Below are 9215 nucleotides of genomic sequence, written 5' to 3' on the forward strand. Positions count from 1 at the left end.
CTTGCAAAAAGATTCCCCAATGGAATTGCTAGATAGCAAATAAGGATCAGATGAATCTTTTTTTAAAAAAAAAAAGGAAGTCCGAGAGCTGTGGGACCAGGTCCAGCATTCTTCCCGGGGGAGAAAAACAACAGTTGAAGAAATAACAGGGGAAGTGTTCTCATATTTGACAAAAACGATAAATCCACAAATCCAACAAGCTTAATCAGGAGAATTATGAGGAAAACCATATAATAATAATAGCATTATCAGATTGCTAAATATCAGCTAAAGAGGAAACCTCTAAAACCCAGGGAGAGAAGCAAGGCTGATTCCTCACGGAGAGACAGAAACAGCCGCACGCTTATCAGAGGCCATGCGGCCCAGAACAAGAACACATCTTCAAGGGGCTGGGAGTGCGGCCGTCCAGAAACCTGTGTCCCGCGAGGACCTCTCAGGACAGAGGCTGAAAGGCGAGATCTGGGAGCATTCAAGGAAGCAGAGATCGGCTCAGGAGCTGCTTGGCTGGATACAAAAGACATCTTTCCCTCCTTTAATATCCTTTTGAAAGAACGCTCTAAAGAAACAATAATGGCAAAGTGTCCCGGTGCTCACAGCATCTGCAGGGCTGCGGGGGGAGGGCAGGCGGCCAGGAGCAGACGTTCCCAAGGCGTTACGTAAAGGCGAACTGTGACGTCACTGTGCGCCCTATGCACACAAGCAAACAAAAAGGTAAGTGCAGGAAGCCAATTACGGAGAAATTATGCAATATTAAAGTTATTCATTTAAAATAAGAACACCAAAAGAGGAAAAAGGAACAACATATTGATATGGTAAACAGGAAATGAAAGTAAAACCATGGATTTAAATTCAGCCTTTTTGGTACTCACAGCACACGGACATGGGCAAGTATCCTTGTCAGACAGTGTGAAGAGCGAGACTTGGGGCACCTGGGGGCTCGGTTGGTTGAGCACCCAACTCTTGATTTCAGCGAGGATCAGGATCTCAGGGTCGTGGGATCAAACCCCATATCGGGCTCCATGCCAAACAGAGAGTCTGCTTAAGATTTTCTCTCTCCCAGGATGTGGAGAAAGGGGAACCCTCTTACACTGTTGGTGGGAACGCAAGTTGGTGCAGCCTCTTTGGAGAACAGTGTGGAGATTCCTCAAGAAATTAAAAATAGAGCTTCCCTATGACCCTGCCATTGCACTCCTGGGCATTTACCCCAAAGATACAGATGTCGTGAAGAGAAGGGCCATCTGTACCCCAATGTTCATAGCAGCAATGGCCACGGTCGCCAAACTGTGGAAAGAACCAAGATGCCCGTCAACGGACGAATGGATAAGGAAGATGTGGTCCATATACACTATGGAGTATGATGCCTCCATCAGAAAGGATGAATACCCAACTTTTGTAGCAACATGGATGGGAGAGAGAGAGAGAGTCAATTATCATATGGTTTCACTTATTTGTGGAGCACAACAAATAGCATGGAGGACATGGGGAGATGGAGAGGAGAAGGGAGTTGGGGGAAATTGGAAGGGGAGGTGAACCATGAGAGACTCTGGACTCTGAAAACAATCTGAGGGTTTTGAAGGGGCGAGGGGTGGAGGTCGGGGTACCAGGTGGTGGGTATTATAGAGGGCACGGATTGCATGGAGCACTGGGTGTGGTGAAAAAATAATGAATACTGTTATGCTGAAAAGAAATTTAAATTTAAATAAATAAATAAAAAGATTTTTAAAAAAGACTCTCTCTCTTTCCACCCCTCCCCCACTCTCTCGTGCTCTCCCCCTCTCTGTAAAATAAATAAATCTTAAAAAAGAAAAAGCAAGACCCAAGTATATGCAGTCTAGAAGAAACCCGTTTTAAATGTAAGTGACGGAGAGGATAAATGACAGAAGAAGTATCAGATGATAATCAAAAGGAAGCTGGAGGGTCTATAGTAATGTTGGTCAAAGTAGATTTAATCACCTTAGCAGGTATCACGATAGATGGGTTAATTAATCAAGAACAGATAATACTAAATCTCTATGCGTTTAAAACAGAGCTTCAAAATACAGAAAGCAAAAATCTATAGAACTACCAGGAGAAACAGAAATAAAAATCATGATTGGTGATATCAGCACTTCTCTTTCAATAATTGGGAGGAAAAGCAGAAAATATTAAGGGTGCAAAAAGATTTGAACGACACCATCAACCAATTTAATCTAATCGATATTTATGAAACCTTCCCCGGACATCTGCTGCAGAAGCATCTTTCTTAGGCTCATAGAGGATGTACCAAAACTGACCATATTCTGGGCCATAAGATGAGTTTCAATGTATTGCAAAGGACTTCAGTCATAGGAAATATGTTGTGACCACAGTGGTATGAATCTAAGATTTAACAACAGAGACAACTGAAAAGTCACTCAGGTAATTGGAAATTAAACAACACAATTCTAAATAAACCATCTGTCAATGAATTCAAAAGGATGCGTGGAAGGCATTAAAAAGCAATGCTTAGGGGCGCCTGGGTGGCTCAGTGGGTTAAGCCGCTGCCTTCGGCTCAGGTCATGATCCCAGAGTCCTGGGATCGAGTCCCGCATCTGGCTCTCTTCTCTGCAGGGAGCCTGCTTCCTCCTCTCTCTCTCTGCCTGCGTCTCTGCCTACCTGTGATCCCTGTCTGTCAAATAAATAAATAAAATCTTTGGGGAAAAAAGCGATATACGGAAATGTATAACACTGAACGCTTTTATTAGAAAAGGCAAAAGGAAGCCATGCTCTTTACTTCTATCCAAAGAAACTCGCAAGTGGAGAGCAAAATCCAAATGATAAAAAACAGAGAAGCAATAGGAAAATGGGAGCATGTGAAGGCTGCTTCTTTGGAAGGAATCTTTCTTTAAGGTTTTATTTCTTTCCTCTTGGCGAGAGAGCAGGGGCAGGAGCAGAGGGAGAGGGACACGCAGACTCGGTGCTGAGTACAGAGTCCGACAAGGGGCTCCATCCCGTGACCCTGAGATCATGACCCGAGCCGAAATCAAGAGTTGGGCCCTTCCCTGACTGAGCCCCCAGGCCCCCCAGAAGGTCCGGAATTTAATGTCTGGTAGCGGCAGGAGCTGACAAGTGGGCTGACTGGCATGCAGCCAGATTTTCGGGCGCCTCTCCCCTGCCCCCCTCCCCTCCCCTCCCCTGCGTACAGGAATCGCATCCCAGATCACATGCTCACCTCTGCCCATCTCGGGCTCTGCTCCCGGGGACCGCTGGCCCACTCATCCCTCATGCAAAGCCAGGCAGGTCCCCGCGGGAACGCTGATGGACGTGACCGTCTCCCAGTGGCTTCCGCCTCGGGAAGGAGAATCGTGAACAGACAGCCGGGGCGCCTGTCCTATCGCGAACGTGAGGGGAGGTTCACTTGCAGACGTGAAAACACGCTGAGAAGGTCGAACAGTTCACGCGGGGCGTGTGTGCGCAGCAGGACTGAGGACATGCGGGGAGAGGTCTCCAGGGAGCTCCCACCTGGAAGGGTCGAAGGGCGCCTTGGAAGAAGGAGGAAAGCAGAAGGTGGTCAGCGGCTGGGGACCACGAGTACCCCACCCCGGGAAAGGCCGGACGTACGACCACGCGCCCCGTGTGCAGGAAGCCTTCCACAGGTCAAGGAGAAGCCAGGTAAGGGCGCGTGGCGAGGAGAATGGTGGGAAATTATTTGCATGAATTTGGGGTAGGAAGACCTCCTCTTCAGCAAGGCTCAGACTCCATAAGTCAGAAGAGAAGAAACACAACAGGCTCACTTTGGCAGGTGAAAGACGGCACTCCTGGGCCATGAGGGACCAGCCCTAAAAGTGGCCACTTGACGCCAGAGGTTGGACGGCGGACAACAGATCCGTGTTCCCTGCCCTGCTTCCCAACACCACGGCAGGCTCCGTCTGCTCCAGGAGCCAAATCTCCAAACCCCTCTCCCCAGGCAGCCTCTGGCTTCTGGTCGGGATGGAAGAAAATCCGATCCCCTTCTTCCTGCCGTGGAGAGGACACACCACCACCTTGGCCCTCTGTCCCCCCGGGGAAGCCGGCAATGGGGCTTGGGCTTCCCAAGTTCCAGAGACACAGTGTCCCACCACTGGGGAGGCTCTGTCTGCTCTGGGCCTCAGGGCCCCGTCCAACCCCTCCCCTCCCCCTGACAAGTGCCACCTCAGAGGGATGGGGGCCTGGAGGTGGGGCCCGGAGTCTGCCCTGAAAAGGCATAGACTGTCCACCAGGGCCTCGGCACACCCTCCAGGACAAGGGGAGATGCTGCCATCCAGCACATTCTGCAGAATAAGACCGTCTGGGAGGGAATCCCCAGCCATGGACAGTAACGTCCCAGAGGAGATGGCAGGTTCACAGAAGGCATCACCCACTCTTAAGGTCCAGCAAGCCAGCAGAGAAATGGACAGAAGGCGTGAACAGGGAGAGTGCGGAAGATCCACTGAGATGGCGGGGATCTCATAGTAATCAAGGAGTGAGAAGAAAGGAGAAATGAAGCAAGCGCTTGCCCATCCGATTTGCACAAGTTTCGCGGAGAACGCGCTCCAGCGTGGACGGCTGGTGGTGAGCACGGACTCCTGGCCCTGCGACCAGCGGTGCCCGTGCAGGAACGGAGCAGCAGCCCCCGCAGATAACACGTGTCCCCGGCCACACCTGGTGTGCTGAGTGCGCCCCTGCACACGCGGAGGACTGCAAGGGGCTGCCCTCGGAGCAGTGCACGTCACGGCAAAGACCTGGAGCGAGCTCAGGGTCAGGAGCCCTGGGAAGTCAGCTAGGAACCCTCAGAGGGAGGACACGGCCGCTGCGAGCCACAGGACACCCCTGAGACAGGGCTCAGCATCTTGCGTCTGGAAGAAAGTTCTGCAACAGCGTGCCAAGCACGTTTTCGTACATGTGAACATTAAACTCTTAAAAACGCAACCACATGCTTTTCAAGGTGAAAATACTGGGTGCCCGTGTACGAAACAGTCTCAAGGAGCGCACAGCAGGCGGCAACAACGGGGCTTCTCGGGGCGGTGGGCAGGCAGGGAGTGCATGGGGCCTCCCTTGTTGGCGTAGACGTGGTTTCCCTTCCTTTGAGGAGTCGGGTTTGCGTCTCCCGCTTGTAACGGATTCCTGAGAGAGGAATGTGGAGTGCTGTGGACCGGACCCTCATCGAAGAGAATTTGAGCCACGGAATGACAGCACAGGACAGGGAGGCCCGCAGGCCTGTCCCCCCTACCCCTGGACCTCCTGTCCCGGCCTGGCCATATCGTGCGGTCATGCACACTGCGGCCCCGTGCCTGCCTGCTCTGCGTGTGTCCGCTATGAACGCCCGCGCGGCGGAACGCCCCGGGTTTTCAGGCTTCCAGCCCCGCTTGCGCTGCCCGAGCCGGCGGTGCCCTCCTTACCCAGCCCACAAGACCACCTCCTTCTAGTGTCTGACCCGTGCGAGGCAGCCAGCCCGGCCCCGACGTGCAGCCTGCAGCTCCTTCAGCGCCCACACCTGCCGGCAGCTCCGCCGTTCCCACTGCCCTCTTTCCTCTGGGGGCGCCAGGACCCTCTAAATATCGTAACCCACTTGTAAGCGTTTCTGTTTTGTCATTATGGCATGGTTGACGCACAGTACACTTGTCGGAGGTGTGTGGCGCGGGGACTCATTGGTACACTTCGAGAGTGACCACACGAGGTCTAGTGGGCACCTGTCACCACACACGGCTCGAGCCTCTGTGCAGCTGAGCGACCGTCCACTGCGGGACGCGGAATCGCTAACTGGAGTTGCCGCGCGCGGGAACCCCCAGCACGTCCTCATTTTGTAACTGGACCTTTGCACTGTGTGCCCCCCCCCGTCTGTGCTCTGCGTCTGTGAGCGGGGGGGGGGTGTGGTTCGGTGATGTTTTGATTCCACGTACAGGAGATCGTAGGGTGGTGGTCCTTCTCGGACTTCGCGGTATCCCCTCCGGCTCCGCCCATGTTGCAGACGGCAGGGCTTCATTCTCGCTGATGGTGAGCAGCGTTTCGTTACGGGCGGGCCCACCTCAGAGTGGCCATCCGGCAGTCCGTCCCTTGGGCTGCTCCCGTATCCGAGCGACCGTGGGCAGTGCTTCAGGGAGTGTGGGGCCGCAGTCTTCTCCCATCAGTGTGCTCGTTGTCTTTGGATAAACACCCAGAGGAGGGATTGCTGGGTCATTCGGCCGTTCTGTTTAGGTTCTGAGGAGCGCCCACACTGCTTGCCCGTGTGGCGTTTCTTAATCTTGGACCATGAGTGGAGAAGACAGGTGTCTTCTACTGTTGCTTTACCCCTTGGGGACGTCAGTTTCTGCAAATGAGGGTCTCTTGCTTATTGTGGCCGGAGGTGGGCAGCCCCATCGCTACCTGTTCTTGTCAATAAAGTTTTATTGGCAAACAGCCACGGAGCCTCCTCCATGTGTCATCTGTGGCTACGTCCACGCTGCGGGAGCAGACCCGAGCAACTGTGGCAGAGGACCTAGCGTGCGGGCTATCCCAGAAAGTGAGGCATGTGTTCGCGTCCATGTGAGGCCAGTACAGGACACGAGCACGGATCCCCGTGCAGAAATCCTAGCTGGTCCCCTGCACCGTCTCAGGAAGTCTGGAGTGTGGCTTGTCTTAAGGCTCCTGTCTCACGTACAGCCGTTTCCTCAGTGATTAATGCCATGGGTCACCAACTGCGAAACTGCCATCAGTTTAATTACCTCATGTGCCACTTGAGATAGAGGAGCAGGTGGAGTCTCTTCTGACTGGTGAATCAAAAGTTGTGACTCGTCATTTATTAACCGCTCACCCAAATATTTAAGATTTTGTTTTGCATCACATTCACGGTGATGGATACATGTATGAGAAGAGTCCTGCTCGGTCTGCTGAAATGTGCCATCAGCTATATATTCTGTCCCCTGCGGGAGACGGGCTGGAAATCACAGTGTTTACACAGAATATGCAATGTCTTGCCCTCGTCCGTGGAGGAGGGCCCTGTGAAGGCACTCAGAGCTGTTAGAGCCGCTGCTCTAACAGGCTTTCAGTCCTGTGCCTCACCAACAAGTCTTGGTGCTTGGTTTCCGTGCTCACAGGAAACCTCATGGCACAAGATGGTCGCTGGAGCTCCAGCTATTACATCCAACATTCCAGGCAGACAGGCAGGGGAGGGCTGGAGGACAAACCCAACACCCACCCCTCCACACATCCCTCTCAGCCTTCCGGTAAGCAGCTCTCTGAGACCCACCATGGATTCGCTAACTTGCCAGCAGCTGGTCCCAGCTCCAAAGGCAGAAAACCAGTCTTCCAGCTGCATGGGCTGGCGAGGGACTGCTGCTGTGGAAGGAAAGAAGGGAACTGATGCCCGACCGTGGCTGCTCCCATCTGTGTCCGGAACCTTCTGTGCCTCCAGGTGAAAATCTTGGGGGGGGGGGCGCCCCTCTCTGTGTAAGGAAAACCCGCTTTTTCCGAACCACCAGTGGTGGGACTCCTGCAGTTAGTGCTGGTTTCCTGTCCCGTCCCAGTCGTGTTCCTGGAAGAGCTCACACGGCTTCTCAGTGCCCAGTGACTCAGAACTTGTGCTTCTCTCCCGTTACCGTTTTGAATCGCAGGCGCTTTTGCTTGCTTGGGCGTTTAGTGCGGTTACCGTCGGAGCCCGAGAGTATCAGTCTGGAGCCTCCGAAGTAAGCTTCTCCCGTCTCCACATCAGAGCTCCGTCCGTGGTTCCCCTGCGCCGAGCGACGGGCTCTCAGGCGGCTCAGCCGGCGGGCGGCTCCCAGACGCGGGGCTGGGGGGTGCGTCGCTCACCAGCTCACTTCCACCCCGGCTCTGCTGTGGGGCCGCCTGGGCCTCTGAACACGGACCTTACCAAGTTCCAGATTCACGGGGCCCAGGCCGGGTCAGGGTCCATGGAAGGCAGGAGCCATTCCCCGGCCCCTGTGTCTCCCCCCCCCCCCCCCGCCCTCCGCCCCCTCCCTCTGGGTCCCTCCCCTCCTCCTTCCTCCTCTTCCCCCCCCCCCCCCCCCCCGCGCCCTCTCCACCCCTTCCTCTGCCCAAACCTGCTTTCTGGGCTTCTTCTCTGCTCTCTTTCTGGCCTGGTTCTCCAGACCACATGGCCCCTGCCGGGGTGACAGTGCTAAGTCCCCCTGTAAGCTGCGGTGGGCAAGGGGCCTTACGTCCCCACTGTTGAGCTTCCCCTTCCCCTCCACACTCCGTCCCTCCTAACTGTCTCCTTGGCTGGACTCCCTGTGAATTGGGACCTGGGGTGGTGACAGAGCCAGGTCTGAAGAGGCAGACGCAAGAGCCGTGGTTCCCACGTCCCATGACAGGTGCGGGGGCGGGAAGCTGGGCGGAGGAGCACAGGGAGGCTGGGTCTCTCCGCCCTCGGTGCCCACGCGCCCTCTCTCACCGGCAGATGCTGTGGCTTTTCTCAGTTGGCTCCGTGCCCAGTGTGGGGCTTGAACCCACGACTGTGGGACCCAGAGTCACACACTCTACCGAAAGACCCAAGGGTCCTCTCTCCCACCATATCCTTCCCTAGATATTGGGGTGGGCTGGCTGTTGGCTCCCGAGTGGGAGTGTGCAGCGAGCCCACGCCCGGCTGCCGGGCCACAGGGAAGCTGACCCAAACCCTGGCGTTCTGACAAGAGCCGCACTACGGCAGCCACTAAAACCATGGCCGTCCCCATTCCTGGGCCTGATATGTGTGGCCATCGGAGAGCTGGCGGTGTCAGTGCCCAGCAGGGGCTCTCTGAGCGGGGTCGCACCTGCCCTGGGGCATCCCCGCAAGTCCGGTGAGGGCCCGGCTGGGTGCCATTCGGGCCCCCTGCTGTAGGATGCTGTCCAGGCCACGGCAGGGCAGACACAGGGCCTGATTCCCAGTCCACGCTGTGGGAGGCTCCAGGGGTGCCGAGGGGGATGGAGCCCGGCATCTCGGAGGATTGTAAGCAGCGTGCAGGCCGTCGGAGGAGCCGTCGGCTGTGCGGTGGGGGGACGTCCGTCCTGCCCATCCCTGGGGTGGCCCTCCCGGTGTGCAGGCTGCGGGGAGGATGCAGACACAGAGCAGCCCCTTGAATACAACGAGGCTGGCAGGGCCCGGCGTCCGCAGGCAGAGGCCGGAGGCCGTCCTTGGCAGGACCGTGGCTCCCAGCATGTGGTGCAGCCGGCCGTGCCAGGGGCCCCATGGCTCTGCGGGCCCTGGCGAGTCATGCCTGAGGTCCTCTTCAGGAAGAGTCATGGCAGGGAAGGGCCCGCGGCAGCGC

The sequence above is a fragment of the Mustela putorius genome, unplaced genomic scaffold (assembly GCF_011764305.1).
Source record: "Mustela putorius furo isolate JIRA1106 unplaced genomic scaffold, ASM1176430v1.1 tig00000107_pilon_pilon_pilon, whole genome shotgun sequence".
NCBI classification, from domain to species: domain Eukaryota; kingdom Metazoa; phylum Chordata; class Mammalia; order Carnivora; family Mustelidae; genus Mustela; species Mustela putorius.